This window comes from Lithobates pipiens, unplaced genomic scaffold, assembly GCF_037356315.1.
Source record: "Lithobates pipiens isolate NorthernLeopardFrog02 unplaced genomic scaffold, aLitPip1_a1.2 Scaffold_13, whole genome shotgun sequence".
Classification (NCBI taxonomy): Eukaryota; Metazoa; Chordata; class Amphibia; order Anura; family Ranidae; genus Lithobates; species Lithobates pipiens.
The window spans coordinates 199,542,327-199,565,100 of NW_027507718.1; the positions used below are offsets into that span (position 1 = coordinate 199,542,327).

The 22,774-nt window shown below is 40.1% G+C and overlaps 1 protein-coding gene across 2 annotated transcripts in view; it reads right to left on the reverse strand.

Moving 5' to 3' along the window:
• Positions 1–22,774, reverse strand: part of RBPMS (RNA binding protein, mRNA processing factor) — a 262,358-nt gene that overhangs the window by 92,560 nt on the left and 147,024 nt on the right. The gene's annotated exons all lie outside the window — the stretch shown is intronic.

The window sequence follows — 22,774 nt, forward strand, 5'->3', positions numbered from 1 at the left end:
CATTTTTTACCAGTTTGTGGTGCTCTCTTTAATCACGTGTGCCATATTTGTGGCAAGTTTTCAAACAATTGCCTTAATATCCCTTTTTGCACTTAAAGAGGAGGGCCGGTTATACAAAAAAAAAAAAAAAGTCAGCAGCTGCAAACACTGCAGCTGCTGACTTAATCAACACACTCACCTGTCCAGGGTGCCCGCGATGTCGGCCGCCCGAGGCCGACCCGTCCCTCGGCTCTCAGGTCCCGGTGCTGCCATTCCTTGTAAGGGAAACAGGCAGTGGAGTCTTACGGCTTCACTGCCCGTTTCCTACTGCGCATGCGCGAGTCCCGCAGCTACTGCGCATGCGCGAGTCCCGCAGCGCTTTCTGAATGGGACGCGCTGTGTTCTGGAACACACAGTTCCCAGAACACAGCGCGACTCATTACCCAGAAGACGCCGCGACGAAGACAGAAGACAGAAGATCTCCGCGGAGGAGGAAGAGGAAGATTAGGAGAAAGTGCCTAGCAACAGGCATTTCTGGTAAGTAAAAAAAAAATTTTTTTTTCATTTTTTTTTTATATTTTTTTGTAATTTTTAATATTTTTTTTGTTTTCAGGGTGGCCCTCCACTTTAATTAGCTGCTTTAAGCCCTCACATTGAAGTGCTCTATATTGGCAGAGCTGAGTAACAGCCACACCCCTCAGTGTTCTCAGGGTCTAACTCCAATGCCTATTGGACTGTACACACACATGTATATATATATATATATATATATATATATATATATATATATATATATATATATATATAATATAATTATAATGAAATCAATATTTTATTATATCTTTTCATGTGGCAACACTGAAGAAAAGACACTTTGCTGCAATGTAAAGTAATGAGTGTACAGCTTGTATAACAGTGTAAATTTGCTGTCCCCTCAAAATAACTCAAAATAACACACAGCCATTAATGTCTAAACTGCTGGCAACAAAAGTGAGTACACCCTGAAGTGAAAAATATCCAAATTGGGCTCAATTAGCCATTTTCCCTCCCTGGTGTCATGTGACTCATTAGTGTTACAAGGTCTCCAGTGTGAATGGGGAGCAGACCCCTGTACTAAATGATAGCAGCCTATCATCTGCTATACTGTATATCCAGATTGATGATGCTGTGTCTAACATACAGCAATCAATTCGATTTCAGTCTACCGTCATTAGCCCAATTAAGAAACAATTTCTGACTGGTTGAAAAGGATTACTAAACTTTGCATTTCTGCACTGCTCTCCAAAGTGCCCTATAGAAAATATTATAACCCCTATAAACCCAAGCCTGTATTATCATTTAAATGTACTACGATAAAGAGACAGATACAGCACTCATAAAAAATCTGATACAACTAGTTGCTGGACCTGATATGAAACCTCCAGTCATGTCAAGATTCACTGCAAATTGATCATGGACTTATGTACATTGGCAACATCGTATCAACAAAAAATAAACACAGAGATTTATTTAACTTTGCTTGGAAATCTTTTTATGGCTTGCAAATGATTTGACATTTTAATGAGCAATGCTAGAGAATGTGTGGGAACAAATTCATTATATATAAAAAACAATAAAAAAAAACAATAGAGAAATGTTGTAATATGGTAGAACAGACCACGGGGTATACTTACTGTAAAACCCCTTATATGGATAAAAATAAGACACAAGAACAAGCCGGGAGAAGGCTGCCAATGTGATATTTATCCATTTCATAAGAAAACTGCAATCAGATGCTAGACTAGCATATTAACATGTTCATTAATGAATTATCTAAACAAGATTTATAAGATTTGTCTATATAAAATAAATATATGAATTTATATTGTGTTTTCAAGGTTTCTCATGTAAATGTAAAGCCAAAAGATTCTGTTATAATAGAGTTTCAAGCCATTTACTCAACTGCAATCACCTGCAATGAAGTAAGTGTTGATGATAAAGTGAAACAGACTATAAATATGTAATGACATGTTTATATGATTTTGAAACAAATTGCTTTCCATTTTACTAAAACTATAGTATACCACACGAAAGCTGTAAAACCTAGAATATAGGTTTGTGCTAATTTTTTTAATTTTTTTTTTTATGCACAGTAGAGACAGGCTGGACCTAAATATAGAGTAATCCACAAGGCAAGACGATTAGTTCATACAGAATAACTTCACATGAAACCACAGGGAAAAAAATGAAAGCACTGCTATCTGCTAACTAACTAGGCTAGCTGGGGATGGATCAAACTATGACCCAGTGTAAGGAAAAAAATATATTGTTTATTTTGGATAGAACTGACCTTTAACTGGAATGGAGTCTCAACACACAGTGCATTGAACTCTTGTGGAATCCCACTTAGTTTAAGTGTCTTAAAATACTGAATCCATTATTACTGATCTTTTACACACACACACAAACACACACACACACACTACCAAATATATTGTAGCTTGACAAGCTGCCCAGTCCTCTGGAGGAAACAGCAGGTCCTAATACAATGCACACTATAAATTAGTAAGATTATGAGAAAATTTAGTGTGGGCACCTCCAGCACTCCAGTAATAATACAAATCACTTAGATTTATTAATATTGAGGTTCAAAGCTACAGAATGAGGATGTCAGGCGTCTTTACCCTGAATAGTGTAGTGAGCTGGAGTACCAATACAAAATAGGCTTAGACTTAAGGCTTGTTGGGTTGCTTACATGTAAGTTTAGTAGAGGAGATGGAAAAGCCTAGTTCACTTCAGCAATTGCCTAGTGTTCTGAGAAGGGAGTAAATGTACACCACCATCTGGTGTGTAGGATGATACGCTTTGACGATACAATTACATATTTTTAAAGAAAAGTATAAGGTATTTTCAATGATCTGTAAAGGGTTCCTTCACCTATTGACCACCAATGTAAAAGCAAAGATACTTCGGTCTCAAACTGTCATATTATTTCACTGATTTAAAGTGTACATCATAGCAGGATCTTCTGTTTCCTTTAAGAGTACTGGACAGCTTGCCAAACTACAAAATACTAATTATTATTTCAGTGTTTACCTTAGTAATTAATTTTTAAAACTCTACATTTTAAACATGAAAAAGTCTTAAAAACATTGGAAGGGCTATATATCCCCTTTAATTTAATAAAACTACTATTAGGACAAACATGTACAGTATATGATCAGATTCAAACCTTGCAAACAGGATCATAGGAACAGAGCAGGACAGCAATTCTAAAGCAGATTTCTGTGGAACACTAGGGTTCCTTCAGAGTTTTCTAGGGTTTCGGATGTGGCTGATTGACCTCCATTGGATGCTGCCTACATATATTCAGGGCCAATAGCACTTTGCAGAGCCAGTGGCAATACACTTTTAAAATGTCTGTATGGGGGATGCTCTGATCACCACTGTAAGGGCAAATACTTCCCACTGACCACCAATGTAAAGGGTATTCTTTCCACTGATCTTCAATAAATTTGTTTTAGCAAGGGTTACCTCAGATGTGAAAATTACTTTCAAGGGTTCCTCTGGGATAAAAGGGTTGAGAAAGGCTAAACTAGGATATTAAAGTGATTTTAAAGGTTGTAATTAAATAAAATATGTCATACTTATCTGCTCTGTATTGGGTATGCCAGAACGCGTAGAATGCATTAAGGTAAAAACTCAAAAGCTGGCATACCCAGAACATTTACCTAGTAGGGCTACCCCCCACTTAACCCTATAATGGCTATAGCAAACCTGGATTAACAATTTGCCCAATCAGAACTGTCACTGGGCTTTGCTTGATTTTCCATATGTTCTTCATACACTACAAAAGCTGTATGCATTTATTAACAAGTGTAGCTAAGACAATAATATTCCAATTTCTTATTGTTTTCTTTGTTTTCATATGAAAAAGATTGAATTTTTACCATATGACTAATAATTATATTGTATATAAATTGTATTTGTAAAGCATTTTTCAGCAGACTATAGTGTTTGGATAGTAGTAGTAGTATTAGCAGTGTTGATGCAAAAATGTTGTCATTATTACTGCACTTTTTTTTACCTTCTATATGGAAAATATTCCTAGATAAGGAAATGGAAGGACATATTGTATTCATTTTGTACAATATGGTCCAACTTTTCCTGAAGGCTTAATAAATTAATACTTCCAGTGACTACAGATGCAGTAAGGCTACCTCTCTAAGCTACTTTTTTCACTGCTTGTACTCATCTATAATGAAAAGCAGAAGGAAAAAGTCATTGAATACCTGGAGATATCACAACAGTACATACACATATGGCTTCCTCTGGAGCAGACCGTGGAGAGCGTTGTTGTGGGGAATTAAAGCATTATTACACTAACATCTTTAAAAGCTCAAGTGAAATGATTTCATTCATTTGGCAGGGTTTACCATAGCTATCGGGCTCTAAGGCAAATACAACATTCCTTCTATCATTCTAAGCAGCACAGCACCATATTTGGAGGCTGATGTCCTGCCTAACTGCTTTTATCCTTTGGCATCCCCCTTCACCAGTATTCTAAAGTGGACCAAAAGAATATAAAACTTTCAGTTCAAAGTTGAAATTGATGTGATTGCTTTTCGGGCACTGTGACTCCATCCAAAATGTTCCTATGATAAGATTTAGAGTGAACTGGCAGTCTATCCCCAGTTTATATCTTACAAACTCCCTTAATAGCACTGACCTGGCAAGGCTTGAAATGCACATCACTGAGATATAGTTTGTGGATTAAAAATGTTAGGTTGACTTTTCGTATAATCGAGCCTCAGTTCCAGCTCAGGACTGTAAATCTCCATTTATTAAAAAAAAGACAGACATCCAGGCAACTTAGCTTAAAGGAAAGGAAAACAAGATTTTTTTTTTTAAAGTGGTAACTGGATGCTGCAGAATTAGTTGTGTTTCCATTAGTAGATGTAACAGTATAGCCATTAGTAGTTTGTATCCACATGTATGTCTGGGCAAAATGAAATGGAATGAAAAAAATAAATAAATCATAGTCAATACATCCTCGTAATACATGCCCATTTCCCCATGTTCTACCCTTAGTAAAAATAATGTGCTTGTTGATCTGCCAGAAATCGAGTGAACTCCCTACTTCCTATAGTGGACAACACAGTGCCTCTAAGGCTGGCCATACACAGAGTGAATTTCTTTCCTGCAACCATGGCTTGCAGGAAAGAAATGAGCTAGATTCCCCCATCAATACAGATAATGCGGGAATCCCTCCTGCCAACCTATTGTCTTCTCTGGGCGGGGGCAGGGGAGGGCGGGGGAAGCCGCTTCCTCCGGGAGAAGACTGTGGTTATTGTCAGTGGCTATAGTAGCTGCTAGTGATAATCGCAAGAGAATCCAGCAGGCTAATTGTACCCATGTTGATCGATCATTTTGGTTCATTCAGCCTGCTCATTAATGGTTTGAACGTCGGCCGATTCAACAGGATTCGAAAATGTGTATGGCCGGCCTTAGTTCTGCACTTGGAATGCCAGCCAATGTTGTCAGCCCTGCCTGAATTCTCTGCTGTTGTACTACAGAACACCTCCTCTCTTGTTGGCTGCATATTATAAAGGGAGGGGGTGTTCTGTGGTTCAGCAGAATGGAACACAGGAAGGGCTTGGGATCCCAGTGCAGCTGTGGCAGCACTGTTAGCTTACAACCACCATGTAGGCCTACCTACCTCTTACCTGTTCAGTGTCTATGATGACATTATAATACCTAAAAAACTAAATTAAATAAAAATAATGTGCATATCACTTTTGGGTGACATCATGATGCATATATGCTTTTGACTGTGGTGGTTCTCCTTTGTTTACAAGCTCTTTTCTACTTACTGGACATTATATCCTGGGAGTAATAACACTATTAAAAGTATTTACATTAGAGCACTCCTTGGAGCAGGGGTAGGGAACCTTGGCTCTCCAGCTGTTTTGAAACTACGAGTCCCGTGAGACATTGCAAGACCCTAACAATCACAGACATGACTCCTAGAGGCAGAGGCATGATGGAATTTGTAGTTTCAAAACAGTTGGAGAGCCGAGATTCCCTACCTCTGCCTTGGAGGATATGGTGGGTGGAATTTTAATGGGGTGTATATTGTTTATGCATGTGTTTTGCACAATAAATGATCTTAAAATGGTTGAATATTAGTTTGATTGTCTATATCAGGGATCCTCAAACTACGGCCCTCCATCTGTTGTGAAACTACACATCCCATGAGGCATTGTAAAACTCTGACATTCACAGACATGACTAGGCATGATGGGAATTGTAGTTCCTAAACAACTGGAGGGCCGTAGTTTGAAGACCCGTGGTCTATATAGTATTATAATGATACATATGTTGTAGTCTAATTAGTGGTGTTACAGTTTTTGGTTTATAACAAAAAAATGTTACCCAGATATACAGAAAAGGCTCAAAGCACCTAAAGTTAAAGTGGTTGTAAAGGCTGAAGGTTTTTTTTACGTTCATGCATTCTGTGCATGAAGGTAAAAACTTCTGTGTACAGCTTCCCCGCAGCCCCACCCTAATACTTATAGGTAAAGTTGATCCAGGGAATATCTGATGGCCTCTCGGGGGATCAGGAAGGAATTTGTTCCCCTGCTGTAGCAAATTGAATCATGCTTTGCTGGGATTTTTTACTTTTCTTTGGATCAACTGTGGGTATAGGATTGTGCATGTAGGATTGTAGGATTCCCTTTTATTGGTTGAACCAGATTGTGTCTTTTTTCAACCAGACTAACTGTGTAACTAATTCTTACCTGAGCCCCATCACGATCCAGTGATGTGCACGAGAACAGCGGCTTTCCCGGGTCTCTCACTTCTCATTGGCTGAGGCACAGCAATGGGAGCCAATGTTTCCCACTGCTGTCAATCACATCCAGTGAGGGGGTGGGGAGACAAGCCATGCTCTGTATGTTTTATGGAAACATGAGCTTTTAATATCACTTTAAATAGTTGTGGTTGCTGGTTTTTGCTTGGCTGCTATGCTGACTCTCTTTTTTCCGATATTTAAGGACCCAAAACAAGCATGCAGGAAAGCCAGACGAAAAGTTACAAGCCCTTCTCTAAGTACTTTTTCTAGGTCAGTAACTTAAAGCCCAGCTCCATTCAAGACTTTTTTTGTTTGGATAGATAAAGGAAGAGTTAGAGCATCTGTCTGGTTTTTTGTTGCAATCTGATTTTCTTGTCACTTCTCAACAAAAAACAGTCAACAGTACACATGTAGTGAAGAAGGATTTGAACGTCTTTTTATTACTGTTTGTCCCTTTCTGTATTGGTGACAATGAAAACCCCCATTTCTTGTACAGGTGTCAATGGCATAGAAAGTTAAAGGTTAAATCATGCAAATGGGCTTACAGACAGAACTAAAAGCCTAACACAAACTCTATGCAAAGTTACTCTTCAATTTGCTAGCATGCCTATTAACATCATGGAGGGAAGAATTTGTATGTTATTAAATAGTAAAAGGGAACTAAACAACCCAGTTGAAAACCACACAACTATAAAAAGAATATGGGCATGGCAGTGCTTTCTCTGGAATCAAACTCATGACTTCAGTTAGCCAGTACAGGACGGTATAGCCTTTCTCAACCTTTTTAACACAACAGAACCCTTCAGGGAATACCTGCTAATAATTACTATATCTACTGCAACCAGTACATTTGTGTAAATGGTAAGTTAAGAAAAATAAAGAATAAGCAATATTGTGTACTCAGGGCATGGATACCCAGGGCTGTTCTATAGAATGAAATTATGTTTTACTAATAAAAATGAAATAAAAAAAAAAAGAAGATATTAATAATAATGGTCAGTAAAGAAACACAGACTGAAAATTGAAGAGTTCCTTCACATTGGTGGCTTCCTAAATTGTTGGCTGGTGAAATGCACCCACACTGGTGGTCAGTGTAGAAGGACCATGTTATATTTGTGGTAAGTGGGGGAAGGAACATCTTCTTACATTGGTTGCAATTGGGAGAATGGCCCATTTATACTAGTGGTCAATGGGAAGAATGCACCTTAAGTCGGTGGCCAGTGGGAAGAATGCCCCTTACTCTAGTGACCAGTGGGAGGATTCCCATTAATAGATAGCTAAACAGATCATTGGTTAATTATCTGAGCAGCAGAAACTGCTAAAGCTTAGTACACACCACTACTTTTTTTTCATTCAACCCAGCGAAGCCGCTGTAGTACAAAAATCTCCTCTGCTGAACTATTGTGTTCTGACAAGGGGACGCCCCCCCCCTCCCCGGCCAGGAACACTCCAATCTCTTAGCCATTGCTAGAGAGTGCTGACTGGGAGGCAGTTGGCAGACGTTTTTCGGTCATGAGCCTTCGACAGAAGCTGGCCGAACAGTGAACAGCCGGCTTCTGCCGGACCGGCTGCCACACACAGGTTTCTATTGAACAGTGGCAGGTGACATTTAGCCCATGTATACTGGGCTTAAGTGCTCAAGGAACCCCTAGCAACATTTGGGGGAACTGTGGGCAAGAAAGGATGGTACTTCAACATTACCAGATGCTTCAAGAGAGAAACACCTACAAAAATAAGTAATAACAATCACTTTATATTGATATTGAAAATAAAATTGTTATACCTACAACATCTATTTATATGTATATGTATGCCCTGCATACCCCTGTGAAGCCATTACCCAGAAGGACAACAGTAAGAAGAACATCCACCCTTACAAACACAACTTTTGCTTTTTTAGTAAATTCAAACAATACATAACATTTAGTGATCAATGTCAGCCACTCAAAAAGCATCTTTCATGGTGCTCACTGCATTGAACTATTAAAATGTAAAATGTGATTGGCTGCTACAGTTTACTGCACTTTGTATTACCACTGCTCTTCACATGTTGCATAATAAAAAATAAAAGCCTGGATATGTGAAACATATGTAACATGTGGCTATATTCATAAATAAAGGGATTTGAAAAGCTGCATAAAATTTCAATTTACATCATCATAAGAGGAAAAGGCAATAACAAAGCCTTCTTTTCTGTTGATCATGTGGCCTCTGATTTCTAAATGCTCATGGAGCTATCCACTGGCCTGCAGCATCACGCTAATTTTACGCTTGAGTAAAATCGTATACCTTATACTATAGCCTTCTGCCATTCACTCATGAGCATATGCATTCCAAACAATGTCATATGATATAGCTGGTCAGGCTTATATGAAAATAGTCACACAGGCGGATATATTGAATGAGCATGATAAGTGATTGTTTGCTTTTGGAAACACACACCAACAACTTTTAAAAGTTTACATTTTAGGCTTTACAACCAGGTCAACTTTGAATATGTATAGATCTGTTATTTACTGAACAAATAGCTTAGTTTGCATAACACTAGCCATTTTATACTAGAAATTCTGTATAAGAGATTTTTTATGGCAACACATGTATTTCCTGTATTTGTATAGGACCATTATTTTATAAAGTGCTTTACAGATTACACAGAAACATCCAAATCTACATTACACTCACATTTTTACTAATAAAAGTTCAAATTTATAATATCTCATATAATCAATACTAATATAAATTGTAAAAAAAAGTAAAAAAAATAAAAATAAATCATCAAAAATTGTAAAAAAAATATTATTATGTCCCTGATCACCGCTATACCAGTCATATGATGACTCTGTACTGCTCTGATGACAGTATGTAAGAAAAAATATTTAAAAATAAAACAAATTTTATTCCAGTTCTTCTTTTTCCAAAAAACTGTGACAAAAAAATACAACTTCCAAAAACTCATCATGCCTCTTACTAAATACCTTGGATTGTCTACTTTCCAAAAAGAGGTCATTTGGGGGGGTATTTGTACTTGCATTTTAATGCCTCCAGAAATGAGATTTAGTACATCAGGAGTAATCCATTTTTAGATACAGTGCCTTGCGAAAGTATTCGGCCCCCTTGAACTTTTCAACCTTTTGACACATTTCATGCTTCAAACATAAAGATATAACATTTTTATTTTTTGTGAAGAATCACCAACAAGTGGGACACAATTGTGAAGTGGAACGAAATCTATTGGATAATTTAAACTTTTTTAGCAAATAAAAAACTGAAAAGTGGTGCGTGCAAAATTATTCGGCCCCTTTACTTTCAGTGCAGCAAACTCACTCCAGAAGTTCAGCGAGGATCTCTGAATGATCCAATGTTGTCCTAAATGACTGATGGTGATAAATAGAATCCACCTGTGTGTAATCAAGTCTCTGTATAAATGCACCTGCTCTGTGATAGTCTCAGGGTTCTGTTGAAAGCTCAGAGAGCATCATGAAGACCAAGGAACACACCAGGCAGGTCCGTAATACTGTTGTGGAGAAGTTTAAAGCCGGATTTGGATACAAAAAGATTTCCCAAGCTTTAAACATCCCAAGGAGCACTGTGCAAGCGATCATTTTGAAATGGAAGGAGTATCAGACCACTGCAAATCTACCAAGACCTGGCCGTCCCTCTAAACTTTCAGCTCAGACAAGGAGAAGACTGATCAGAGATGCAGCCAAGAGGCCCATGATCACTCTGGATGAACTGCAGAGAACTACAGCTGAGGTGGGAGAGTCTGTCCATAGGACAACAATTGGATTTTTGAAACTTTTTTAACTAATAAAAAAATGAAAAGTGGGGCGTGCAAAATTATTCGGCCCCCTTGCGTTAATACTTTGTAGAGCCACCTTTTGCTGCGATTACAGCTGCAAGTCGCTTGGGGTATGTATCTATCAGTTTTGCACATCGAGAGACTGAAATTCTTGCCCATTCTTCCTTGCAAAACAGCTCGAGCTCAGTGAGGTTGGATGGAGAGCGTTTGTGAACAGCAGTTTTCAGCTCTTTCCACAGATTCTCGAGTGGATTCAGGTCTGGACTTTGACTTGGCCATTCTAACACCTGGATACGTTTATTTGTGAACCATTCCTTTGTAGATTTTGCTGTATGTTTGGGATCATTGTCTTGTTGGAAGATAAATCTCCGTCCCAGTTTCAGGTCTTTTGCAGACTCCAACAGGTTTTCATCCAGAATGGTCCTGTATTTGGCTGCATCCATCTTCCCCTCAATTTTAGCCATCTTCCCTGTCCCTGCTGAAGAAAAGCAGGCCCAAACCATGATGCTGCCACCACCATGTTTGATTGTGGGGATGGTGTGTTGAGGGTGATGAGCTGTGTTGCTTTTACGCCAAACATATCGTTTTGCATTGTGGGCAAAAAGTTCGATTTTGGTTTCATCTGACCAGAGCACCTTCTTCCACATGTTTGGTGTGTCTCCCAGGTGGCTTGTGGCAAACTTTAGACGGGACATTTTAATGGATATCTTTGAGAAATGGCTTTCTTCTGCCACTCTTCCATAAAGGCCAGATTTGTGCAGTGTACGACTGATTGTTGTCCTATGGACAGACTCTCCCACCTCAGCTGTAGTTCTCTGCAGTTCATCCAGAGTGATCATGGGCCTCTTGGCTGCATCTCTGATCAGTCTTCTCCTTGTCTGAGCTGAAAGTTTAGAGGGACGGCCAGGTCTTGGTAGATTTGCAGTGGTCTGATACTCCTTCCATTTCAAAATGATCGCTTGCACAGTGCTCCTTGGGATGTTTAAAGCTTGAGAAATCTTTTTGTATCCAAATCCGGCTTTAAACTTCTCCACAACAGTATTACGGACCTGCCTGGTGTGTTCCTTGGTCTTCATGATGCTCTCTGAGCTTTCAACAGAACCCTGAGACTATCACAGAGCAGGTGCATTTATACAGAGACTTGATTACACACAGGTGGATTCTATTTATCACCATCAGTCATTTAGGACAACATTGGATCATTCAGAGATCCTCGCTGAACTTCTGGAGTGAGTTTGCTGCGCTGAAAGTAAAGGGGCCGAATAATTTTGCACGCACCACTTTTCAGTTTTTTATTTGCTAAAAAAGTTTAAATTATCCAATAGATTTCGTTCCACTTCACAATTGTGTCCCACTTGTTGGTGATTCTTCACAAAAAAATTTAATTTTATATCTTTATGTTTGAAGCCTGAAATGTGGCAAAAGGTTGAAAAGTTCAAGGGGGCCGAATACTTTCGCAAGGCACTGTATATACCATAGTTTGTGGACTGTATAACTTTACCACAGACTAAATAATAAACACTGATTTAGCTTATTTTTACCAAAGAAATGTAGCAGAATGCACTTGGCCTAAATTTATGAAGAAAGATTATTTATTTGCAAAATTCTAGAACAGAAACAAAGACAAACATGTTTTTTTTTATTTTGTCCAAAATGTTGGTATTTTTCAGTTTCTATAGCTTAGTTTAAAAACCCAGCAATGATTAAATACCACTATAAGAAAGCTCTATGCGTCTCAAAAAAATGCTAAATAATTTAATTTGGGTACAGTGTTGCAAAACGGAGTAATTGCCATTCAAAGTGTGACAGCGCTAAAAATTGGTCTGGGCAGGAAAGGTGTGAAAGTGTCCAGTATTGAGGTGTTTAAAAAGAACCTGTCTTTAGAAAAGCTCTGAGACTGTTGATGGGTGCAACCATCTTAGATGTGATGTCAGCCGCCCCAGCAGACTCAGAGCTGTCAACTGCGTGACATTCTAGGGTAGTCCCATTTGCTCCTCCCCATCTGCTACTTAAAAGATTATCTAGCACAGACAGTAATTAGGCACTTCATAACAGGAGAGGACTATGGCATCCAAAAAGTTGGGGGGGGGGGGGGGGGTGGGTTTTGACTCTTCTGAAATTTGGTAACAAGTTCAGAGAGCATATGGCATGCCATTAAAAAGAAACTGCAGTCTTCTCACATAATTTGTAATAAGACATCTTTGCCATTCTGAAGCTTCCATCCAACCACTTTGCATATTATTTTATATATATACTGTGATTCTGTACTTGCCAAATATGCATGCGGAAATCTCCCTCCACCAAGTCTGGCTGCATCCATTTTAACTGTGGGCAGCTGAAGCTGCTGCTTGTTTACTTCCTGGATTTACACAGACACACAGAGGCACACCTCCAGGTCTGCAGCCTGCAGCTCTCATTGGCCCTCTTATCACCGATCCCCCCTCCCTCCCTCAGGAGAGTGAGAGAGAGAGCTGTGCATGATGTCATAAGCCTAGGCGTTTTAACAGACAAGAAACAGGAAGTGGGCTGTATAAGGTATTTACTGGCAGAAAAAAAATCTTTTACTATCCAAAGTTAAAATAACAAATTCAGAAGATTTATTAGATGGACAGATGAAACAATGACTGAAGGTCTGCTTTAAACTGTTTAATGTAAAAAAAAACACAGCAAGTAAACATTTAAAAAAATTTAATTTTTTCTGTGCTCTACACCTGCATTTTTACTTCTTGATATAGAGTGACAACACCCTTTCCCTGTTCCCCTATTGGTCTACTGTATTGTCACCCTGTCAAAAGTGCTGCTGATGGAGATGATAAGCAGATTAGCCAACACTCATTTTGCAGGCATATCCTGCTGTTGTCACCATAACCAATGGTGACAGGTGGTGGCTGCGGTGAGACTGGATGAGATCAGCAGCACTGAGATGCAAAAAAGAAATGAAAAAATGCTGGAAACAAGTATTTTCTAAAATAAATAAACCATGGAAGTTTTTGATTCATGGTGCTTTAGCAAGCTAAATATCATTCATTTGGAGTTTTAGTTTTGAATAGTCATGGAAAGCCATCACATCTTTTGCCATTTCTAAAGCTGGGTGTACACTGCAAGTTTTTTAACCCATGTTTAACAAAAAAAAAAACCTCAAGTGATTGCCATACCAACACAAGCAATGATGGTGTGGCGATCTCCCTTGCTGTGCTATTGTATTCTGACAGGGGGACTCACTCCCTCCCCCCTGCCAGAATACACTGATCAGTACCCGCAGCCATTGGCTGATTGATGGTGATGGTTTTACAGTATGTACCATTGAGTGTTGATGGTTTTACAGTATGTCCTGTTTGACAGACTGCTGCAGGGCTTTTTTTTCAGCAGGAACGCGGGGCAATGCAGTTCTGTCACCTCCAGCACTAGGGGTCTATTGTTGATGAGGAGGTCTACTGTTTTTGGTGGGGGATCTTTTCTTACTTAGAGGGGTGTTATAATGCTGGGGGTCAGTTGTTGCTGGGAGAGATCTACTATTGAGGGAGGAGTCTATTGTTGCTAGCTGCCATAAAGTCTATTGATGTTGGCTGTGAGAGATCTGTTGTTGATGCCGAGAGCCTATTGTTGCTTGGGGGGAATTTTGTTGTGGGTGGTCCATTGTTGATGGGGGAATCTATTGTTGCTGGGGGGGGGGGGGTATCTATTGTTACTGGCTGCAGGGGATCTATTTTAGTGCTTTTCTTGTTATCATTACCAAATTCCATAATTATTCCATACAAATTACAAAATGATACTTGGTTCTGTATTCTCTAAAAAAGGCAGGATTGGGAGCTGGGTAGGGGGTGAAACCAAGGAATGGTGCTCATAGGTGGGTAGGGGCAGAGAAAAGAGGTGACTCAGAAAGGGGGTGTTCCTGCACCTATTCTCTAAGAAAAAAAGCCTTGGACTGCTGTATACATGGACTGAACTGGCAGATTTCTGGACTGCGTACCTAGCTTTAGTCTTATAAACCCTACTTGTTGTAATGTGAAGTGGGGGTCTTTGTGAACTCTCTAAGAGTTTATGCTATCCCTAAAAACAAACTATACATTTTTTGTGTTTTGTGAATATCAAGTCATAACAAGTTGACTGTAAAAAGGTAGTTACTAGTGCACTGCAATCACTGCCAGGCAGATCTCCCAATAAATAAATCTAAACCAGTTTTAGGGGTCTTGCACATGGCTGCATTTAAGGCATATGGATTCACAGAGTACATTATGTATGTTGTTGTATTGCCTAGGAGCCACGGCTGCAGCATATTTTTGCCCATAGATACGCATTACAAAAACATTGTACATGTCTATAAATGGCAGCATTCTATGTTTTGAAAAAGACGTTCATATGCATGTGCGTATAGCACACGTATAGTCTCATACATTTTTTGTAATGCATGTCTATGGGCAAAAATATGCTGCAGCTGTGGCCCTTAGGTGTTTTACACTAACAGCCAGCAAAATAGCAGAAGCTGTAAATGTACAGGTTTATACAACTGCCATCATAATTATTGAGCGATTTCATTCTAATGCCTATGGATAATTTTGGGTGGCGTGTTTACGGTTAATCCTATGTATTACTGGCTACAAAATGTATTTTGAGAAAAAAAATGTTCTCATTTGAAGGATCTGTCAAATTTGTGCCTTGGAAATCCGTCTTGGCTTTCCGTGACCATTTGCAATTCTTTTCAACTCAGTAATATCTGGAGATTGAAGTGATAAACAAGAAGGTGTGTGAGGTTAATGTAACAGCAGATGAAAGAATTTTATGAGATTAGAAATGTATATCAAGCATGACAAACACTACGGAGGATCCTTTTTAAGTGTGTTGATGATTCCTAGATCTGACAGAGTTGCAGAACATTTATAACACATCATCAGATACATACAAAAACATTTTTTTTTATATATTATAGAGAGCTTAAAGGCTAAGTCCACCTTTCACGACATGTTTTATATAACACCAATATTTGAAGTAAAATGGTGCTATTCCCCAGCCTCCCACCTCCAAACCGCCCATACTTACCTAAATCACAGGGTGTTTTTCCCTACGGGCTTCTGTCTATTTTTGAATCTAGCTGGGCTGTGCAGTGATCTGTGAACAAGTCTCCTCTGCCACTGTGGCAGAGGGACTCTAGTTCTCAATACAGCACAAGTGTGGTGAAACCACTGCATTTGTAGTCTATTGACACCTTTAACTGATGGGTCATAACTCTGTACAGAGCTGGGGCTGGAGGAATAGTCTGGCAGAGCCTGTTCAAGGTATCTGCGATCCATTAATAGTGGTTGCAATGCTCTCCAGGCTCAGTTACTGGTTACATGTTTTGGGTTACAGAGGAGGTCTAGGGCTAGAATTATTGCTCTCGCTCTAATGTTTGCGGTGATACCTCACATATGTGGGCGGGACTTACATATGCGTTTGCTTCTGTGTACGAACTCACGAGGACAGGGGCGCTTTAAAAAAAAAAAGTATTGTTAATTTTATTTTTATTTTTTTAGTTTGACACTTTAAAAAAAATAATAATAATTTGATTACTTTTATTCCTATTACAAGGAATGTAAACATCTCTTGTAATAGGAATATGGCATGATCGGACCTATTTAAAGTGAGATATGGGGTCAATAAGACTGAGGTGATGAAGATTCTGGGAAATCCTGTCAAACAACCAAACTGAATTGGTTTCAAGGAAGTTTGAAATGAAACTGAAATTCATAGCTGGCTGAAGCATTAAAATGTAATGGTTATTCCTAATAAATTACAAGATGGTTTGTATAGTATATAAATATATCATACATCAAGTTTTAAGGTATATGTAAATCAAAAATCTATTTTTCATTTTCAATAGGTTTTTATTTATGTTTTTATATGGTACAAAGCATAACCATACAACTTAAGCGACTAAGACCAATGTGTCAATGAGTTCCAGAATAGTATCCCTCAAACATCAAAGAAAGACAAAGTAACTAAAGTATCGAAAATCTTTCCTTCAATATGTTTGGTATCATGTCTCACTGTATACAGTTTTCATAAACAAATAATTTTCTGTGCATCTGTTGTAAAGTTTTAAGAAGAGAATAGGAAAAGGCAGAGAAGTGCAGTATTAAAATAAACACTTTATTCTCAAGGATTAGGAACAATCACAGAATATGGAGTAAAAGATCGCTGATCATGTACAGTGGTGTGAAAAAGTGTTTGCCCCCTTCCTCATTTCCTGTTCCTTTGCATGTTTGTCACACTTAAGTGTTTCGGAACATCAAACCAATTTAAACAATAGTCAAGGACAACACAAGTAAACACAAAATGCAATTTGTAAATGAAGGTGTTTATTATTAAAGGTGAAAAAAAATCCAAACCATCATGGCCCTGTGTGAAAAAGTGATTGCCCCCTAAACCTAATAACTGGTTGGGCCACCCTTAGCAGCAACAACTGCAACCAAGCGTTTGCGATAACGTGCAATGAGGCTTTTACAGCGTCCTGGAGGAATTTTGGCCCACTCATCTTTGCAGAATTGTCCTAATTCAGTTACATTAGAGGGTTTTCGAGCATGAACGGCCTTTTTAAGGTCATACCACAACATCTCAATAGGATTCAGGTCAGGACTTTGGCTAGGCCACTCCAAAGTCTTCATTTTGTTTTTCTTCAGCCATTCGGTGGTGGACTTGCTGGTGTGTTTAGGATCATTGTCCTGCTGCAGAACCCAAGTTCGTTTCAGCTTGAGTACACGAACAGATGGTCAGACATTCTCCTTCAGGATCTCTTGGTAGACAGCAGAATTCATAGTTCCTTTTATCACGGCAAGTCTTCCAGGTCCTGAAGCAGCAAAACAGCCCCAGACCATCACACTACCACCACCATATTTTACTGTTGGTATAATGTTCTTTTTATGAAATGCAGTGTTCCTTCTACGCCAGATATACTTGGACACACACCTTCCAAAGAGTTCCACTTTTGTCTCATCGGTCCACAGAATGTTGTCCCAAAAGTCTTGGGGATCATCAAGATGTGTTGTGGAGAAATTGAGACGAGCTTTGATGTTCTTTTTGCTCAGCAGTGGTTTTCTCCTTGGAACTCTGCCATGCAGGCCATTTTTGCCCAGTCTTTTCCTGATGGTGGAGGCATGAACGCTGACCTTAACTGAGGCAAGTGAGGCCTGCAGTTCCTTGGACGTTGTTGTGGGGTCTTTTGTGACCTCTTGGATGAGTCGTCGCTGCGCTCTTGGGGTAATTTTGGGCGGCCGGCCACTCCTGGGAAGGTTCACCACTGTTCCATGTCTTCGCCATTTGTGGATAATGGCTCTCACTGTGGTTCGCTGGATTCCCAAAGCTTTGGAAATGGCTTTATAACCCTTTCCAGACTGATAGATCTCAATTACTTTCTTTCTCAATTGTTCCTGAATTTCTTTGGGTCTCGGCATGATGTGTAGCTTTTAAGGATCTTCTGGTGGACCTTACTGTGTCAAGCAGCTCCTATTTAAGTGATGCCTTGATTGTGAACAGGTGTGGCAATAATCAGGCCTGGGTGTGGCTAGAGAAATTGAACTCAGGTGTGGACAACCACAGTTATAGTATGTTTTAACAAGGGGGGCAATCACTTTTTCACACAGGGCCATGATGGTTTGGATTTTTTTTCACCTTTAATAATAAACACCTTCATTTACAAATTGCATTTTGTGTTTACTTGTGTTGTCCTTGACTATTGTTTAAATTGGTTTGATGTTCCGAAACACTTAAGTGTGACAAACATGCAAAGGAACAGGAAATGAGGAAGGGGGCAAACACTTTTTCACACCACTGTATATCAGCAGCATCGGCCTCTCATCGCTGTCCTGCGGGTACTGCTAGGGATGTTGTCAGCTGCAGATAGTGTGGAGACAGCATGGACTCGGAAGCCTGTGGAAGGAGTTGTAAGCTCAGTGTACATAGCCTGTCTTCCTTCCGGTCTTCTCTCTCTCCTGGTGACATCACTTCGGCCCATGTGTTCCATGCTGGTTTGTTTGGACTTCCTGGCTTCCACAAGGTGTCCATGTTCTCTCCATACCATCTACAGCTGACAGGATCCCTGGTGGTTCCCATGGGACATCGATGAGAGGCTGATGCTGCTGATATACATGATAAGCAATCTTTTACTCCATATTCTGTGAGTGTTAAACCTTGAGCATAAAGTATTTATTTTAATAATGCACTTAGGTGGCACTTCCCTGTTCTCTTCTTAGATACAGAGATGGCCAATACTCTGAGAATGGCAGCCACCAGAGGGCAATATAAAGCTTTCTAATAGCTATGGAAGCCTTCAAAACCACTCTGTCCAAAAAAATATCTACAATAACCTTAAACCACTCTACGGAGGAAACACTCAACTCCCTGAACAAGGCATTACTGCAATCAGCAGACTCGGTAGCACCAAAACGCAGGGCTCTCATCAGGAAGAAAAATGCTGGATGGTTTAATAGCTCCCTCTCCGTACTAAAGCAAGAACGCAGAAGAGCGGAAAGAACATGGAGAAGAAATCCCACCGAGGAAAACCTATTTAACTACAAAGGTCTGACAGAGAATTATCGGAAAGCAATCTTCAAAGCCAAAAAGGACCACTTCTCATATACAATCTCAACGGCCGCAAACCAACCACGGGAACTGTTTAAACTGGTTAATTAATCAATGAATCCGGTGTGCCTAGAACCCCCAGAAAGCGAATCCCAGGATTACTGTGACAAACTGTCGGATTTTTTCATCGATAAAGTCAAAACCATCAGGGAAACAATTTGTCAGAAGAAAACATCCAACCTCAGCCAGCAAATACATAAAGAGGATGTCCGCACCAACATACCGCAACCGCCAAAATTTTCACTATCCCCAATTACCGTAGACACCGCAAAAAACATCATTAATAAACTGCGCGACAGTACCTCACCTATTGACATCATCCCCACAAAACTACTGAAAGAATGCTCCGACATCGTGGCTCCAACCATAACCCACCTCATAAACCGATCATTCCACGAAGGGATTGTTCCCAGCATCCTCAAACAAGGCATCGTCAAACCTCTACTCAAGAAACCAAACCTGGACCCTCAGGATCCAAACAACCGTAGGCCGATTACAAGCCTCAACACCATTTCCAAGATCATGGAGAAAGCTGTAATACATCAGCTACAACTTCACCTGGATACTCACAAACTCCTGGACCCGCTGCAATCAGGCTTCTGCCCGGGTCATGGAACAGAAACAGCTCTCCTCAAGATTTGGGATGACGCCCTCGAAGCAGCAGATGACGGAGAGCCGTGTCTCCTCGTATTGCTAGACCTAAGTGCAGCGTTTGATACAGTAGATCACAATACTCTACTCGTCCGCCTCACAGAAGTAGCCGGAGTCCAAGACATAGATCTCCATTGGTTCGCGTCCTTCCTAGGAAATCGGTCACAGACAGTGAAACTAGGAAAATTCCTCTCCGAAACTCGGGCAGTCACCTGCGGAGTCCCTCAAGGCTCTCCGTTGTCACCCGTTCTCTTCAACATTTACATTCGCCCACTCCTTCAAATCATCAGATGCTCAGATCTCTCCTTCACTCTTACGCTGACGACACGCAACTTTATTTCCGGATCAATGGAAAAAAAGATCACCAACAACAACTTGAAAACTGCCTCAAATCAATAGAGGACTGGATGACCACCAACTCCCTCCAGCTGAACCAATCAAAGACAGAGCTTCTTATCTTACACCAAAATCATAAGCCCGCAACCAAAACCTCCTGGTCTCCACCAACCGTCTTTGGGCAGACTATCTCCCCAAAGACCAAAGCGAAGAGTCTCGGGGTTATTTTAGACGCACAAATGTCAATGGATGCGCAAATAGGATCTGTAGTCAGTCGATCTCACCATCTGCTGCGCATGCTTCGCAGACTCATCCCTTTTATCCCAAAGAATGACAAAGCAGTGGTAGTTGGAACAATCATTAATTCACGACTGGACTACGCAAACTCGCTTTACATAGGATTACCACAATATCAACTTGCGCGATTACAACTGATCCAAAACACGGCGGCAAGGCTGATAACAGGAAAAAAACCCTGGGAATCCATTTCTCCTTCACTGAGGAGCTTACATTGGCTAACCGTAAAAAATCGGATCACGTTCAAGACCCTTTGCCTCACCCACAAATGCGTGCATAGAGAAGCTCCACAATACCTTATGGAGAAAATAAATCATTACACACCAAACCGCAGTCTTCGATCAGCCAACAAAAACCTCCTCCTCGTGCCCAAAGCCCGGTATAAATCCAAGGGTGATCGGAGATTCGCTGTCCAAGGGCCTCGGCTATGGAATGCTCTACCAATCAACATCCGCCTGGAATAAAATCACCTGGCTTTTAGGAAAAAACTCAAGACCTTCCTCTTTTAGCAGATGATCAAAGCTCGCCACAGCGCCTAGAGGCGATTCAGTTCGCATTGTGCGCTATATAAGTATTTCATTCATTCATTCATTCATTATGGACTATTGAATTTTATGGACTTTGTAGACTTTTTTTTCATCCCTCAGTCTCTCTACCAGTGCGTTATGTCCTAAAGCTAGTTACTCATTCTCCATGCACCATTATTACTGTTGTAAAGTTTTGTACCTGGAGAGCTTGCCAGTGAGAGTACTTTGGTGGCGGTGCTTGAAATAAAACAGCAGAAATATCAACTAAAGGAGTGCACATGGCAGGCTGAAAATGTTGCAGGTAATTGTGAGGCAATGGCTTACAATTGTATACTTGATTCCAAACATACTGAATAATTGTTTTTCGGTTACATACATCCTAAGGAAGCTCCATAATACTGTCTATAAACTCTAACAATGAGCCTATTGTATTTTCTCCATTTTGGTCTGTTTAATATACTATCAGAAGCAACTTGTTATATCCATTTGGTAAATGAAAAAAACACCAGTTTATCCCGTCAGACTTTCAGAGCTTTTCTGTGTCCTCTGTACATATCCTATGTTGTCACAAAGAGCTGTCCTAGTTCTTATCTATAGAATAATTAGCCTTTAAGTTGTGGAGATCGGAGAGTGGGAAGGACTGAGTAGTTTCAAAAGACAATTGGGCAGGACTGACAACATTCAGTCCACAAAATGAGTGTGTTGTTAGCCACAACAGGACTTAGGAGTCAAGTGTATTTCTAACAGGTTTTGGATTATTTTTGTGTACTTGCAGGGTCATTAACCACTTGGCGCCCAAGCTACATCATATGACGTTGTGGGCTTTGTGGTGTAATATCTGAATGATGCCTGAGGTTACAGACATCATTCAGATTTCGTCATTTTCAGCCGGCAATTCCCCTGCACCATAAGAATGATCATATCGGCTGTTCCGCTGCTTGATCGTTCTTACAGGCGCGGCCCTTCGGTGCTTGTACCGACTCACCGCTTCCATTGGTGAGTCGGTCACAAGATCCGCCGGCCCCCGGATGATACCATAGAGATTTCCCGCGGACCAGAAGGTCCCCGGAGTCTCTATGATCGTTCGGAGGCCGGGCGCGATGTTATGACGTCACGCCCGGCCTCTGCATTCAAATTAACGGCGCCGCTTTGGCTGGGAAGCCAGGATCGTTTTTTTTATTTTTTATTTTAGGCTTCCCAGCCTAGAGGTGAGATAAGGGGTCTTATTGACCCCATATCTCACTGTAAATAGGTCAGATCGTGCCATATTCCTATTACAAGGGATGTTTACATTCCTTGTAATAGGAATAAAAGTAATTACATTTTTTAAAAAAAATTTAAAGTGTCAAACTAAAAAAATTTCAATAAAATTAACAATAAAAAAATAATAATTTAAAGCGCCCCTGTCCCCGTGAGCTCGTACGCAGAAGCAAACGCATATGTAAATCCTGCCCACATATGAAAACGGTGTTCAAACCACACATGTGAGGTATCCATGCGAACGTTAGAGTGAGAGCAATAATTCTAGCCCTAGATCTCCTCTGTAACCCAAAACATGTAACCAGTAAAAAAATTTAAAGCGTCGCCTATGGGGATTTTTAAATACCAACGTTTGGCGCCATTCCACGAGTGCGTGCAATTTTGAAGCGTTACATGTTTGGTATCTATTTACCCTGCACAAGAAATGAAGGCTACAGTTCTTACAAGATAGGAGGATACTATAACAACAGTTTAAAACAC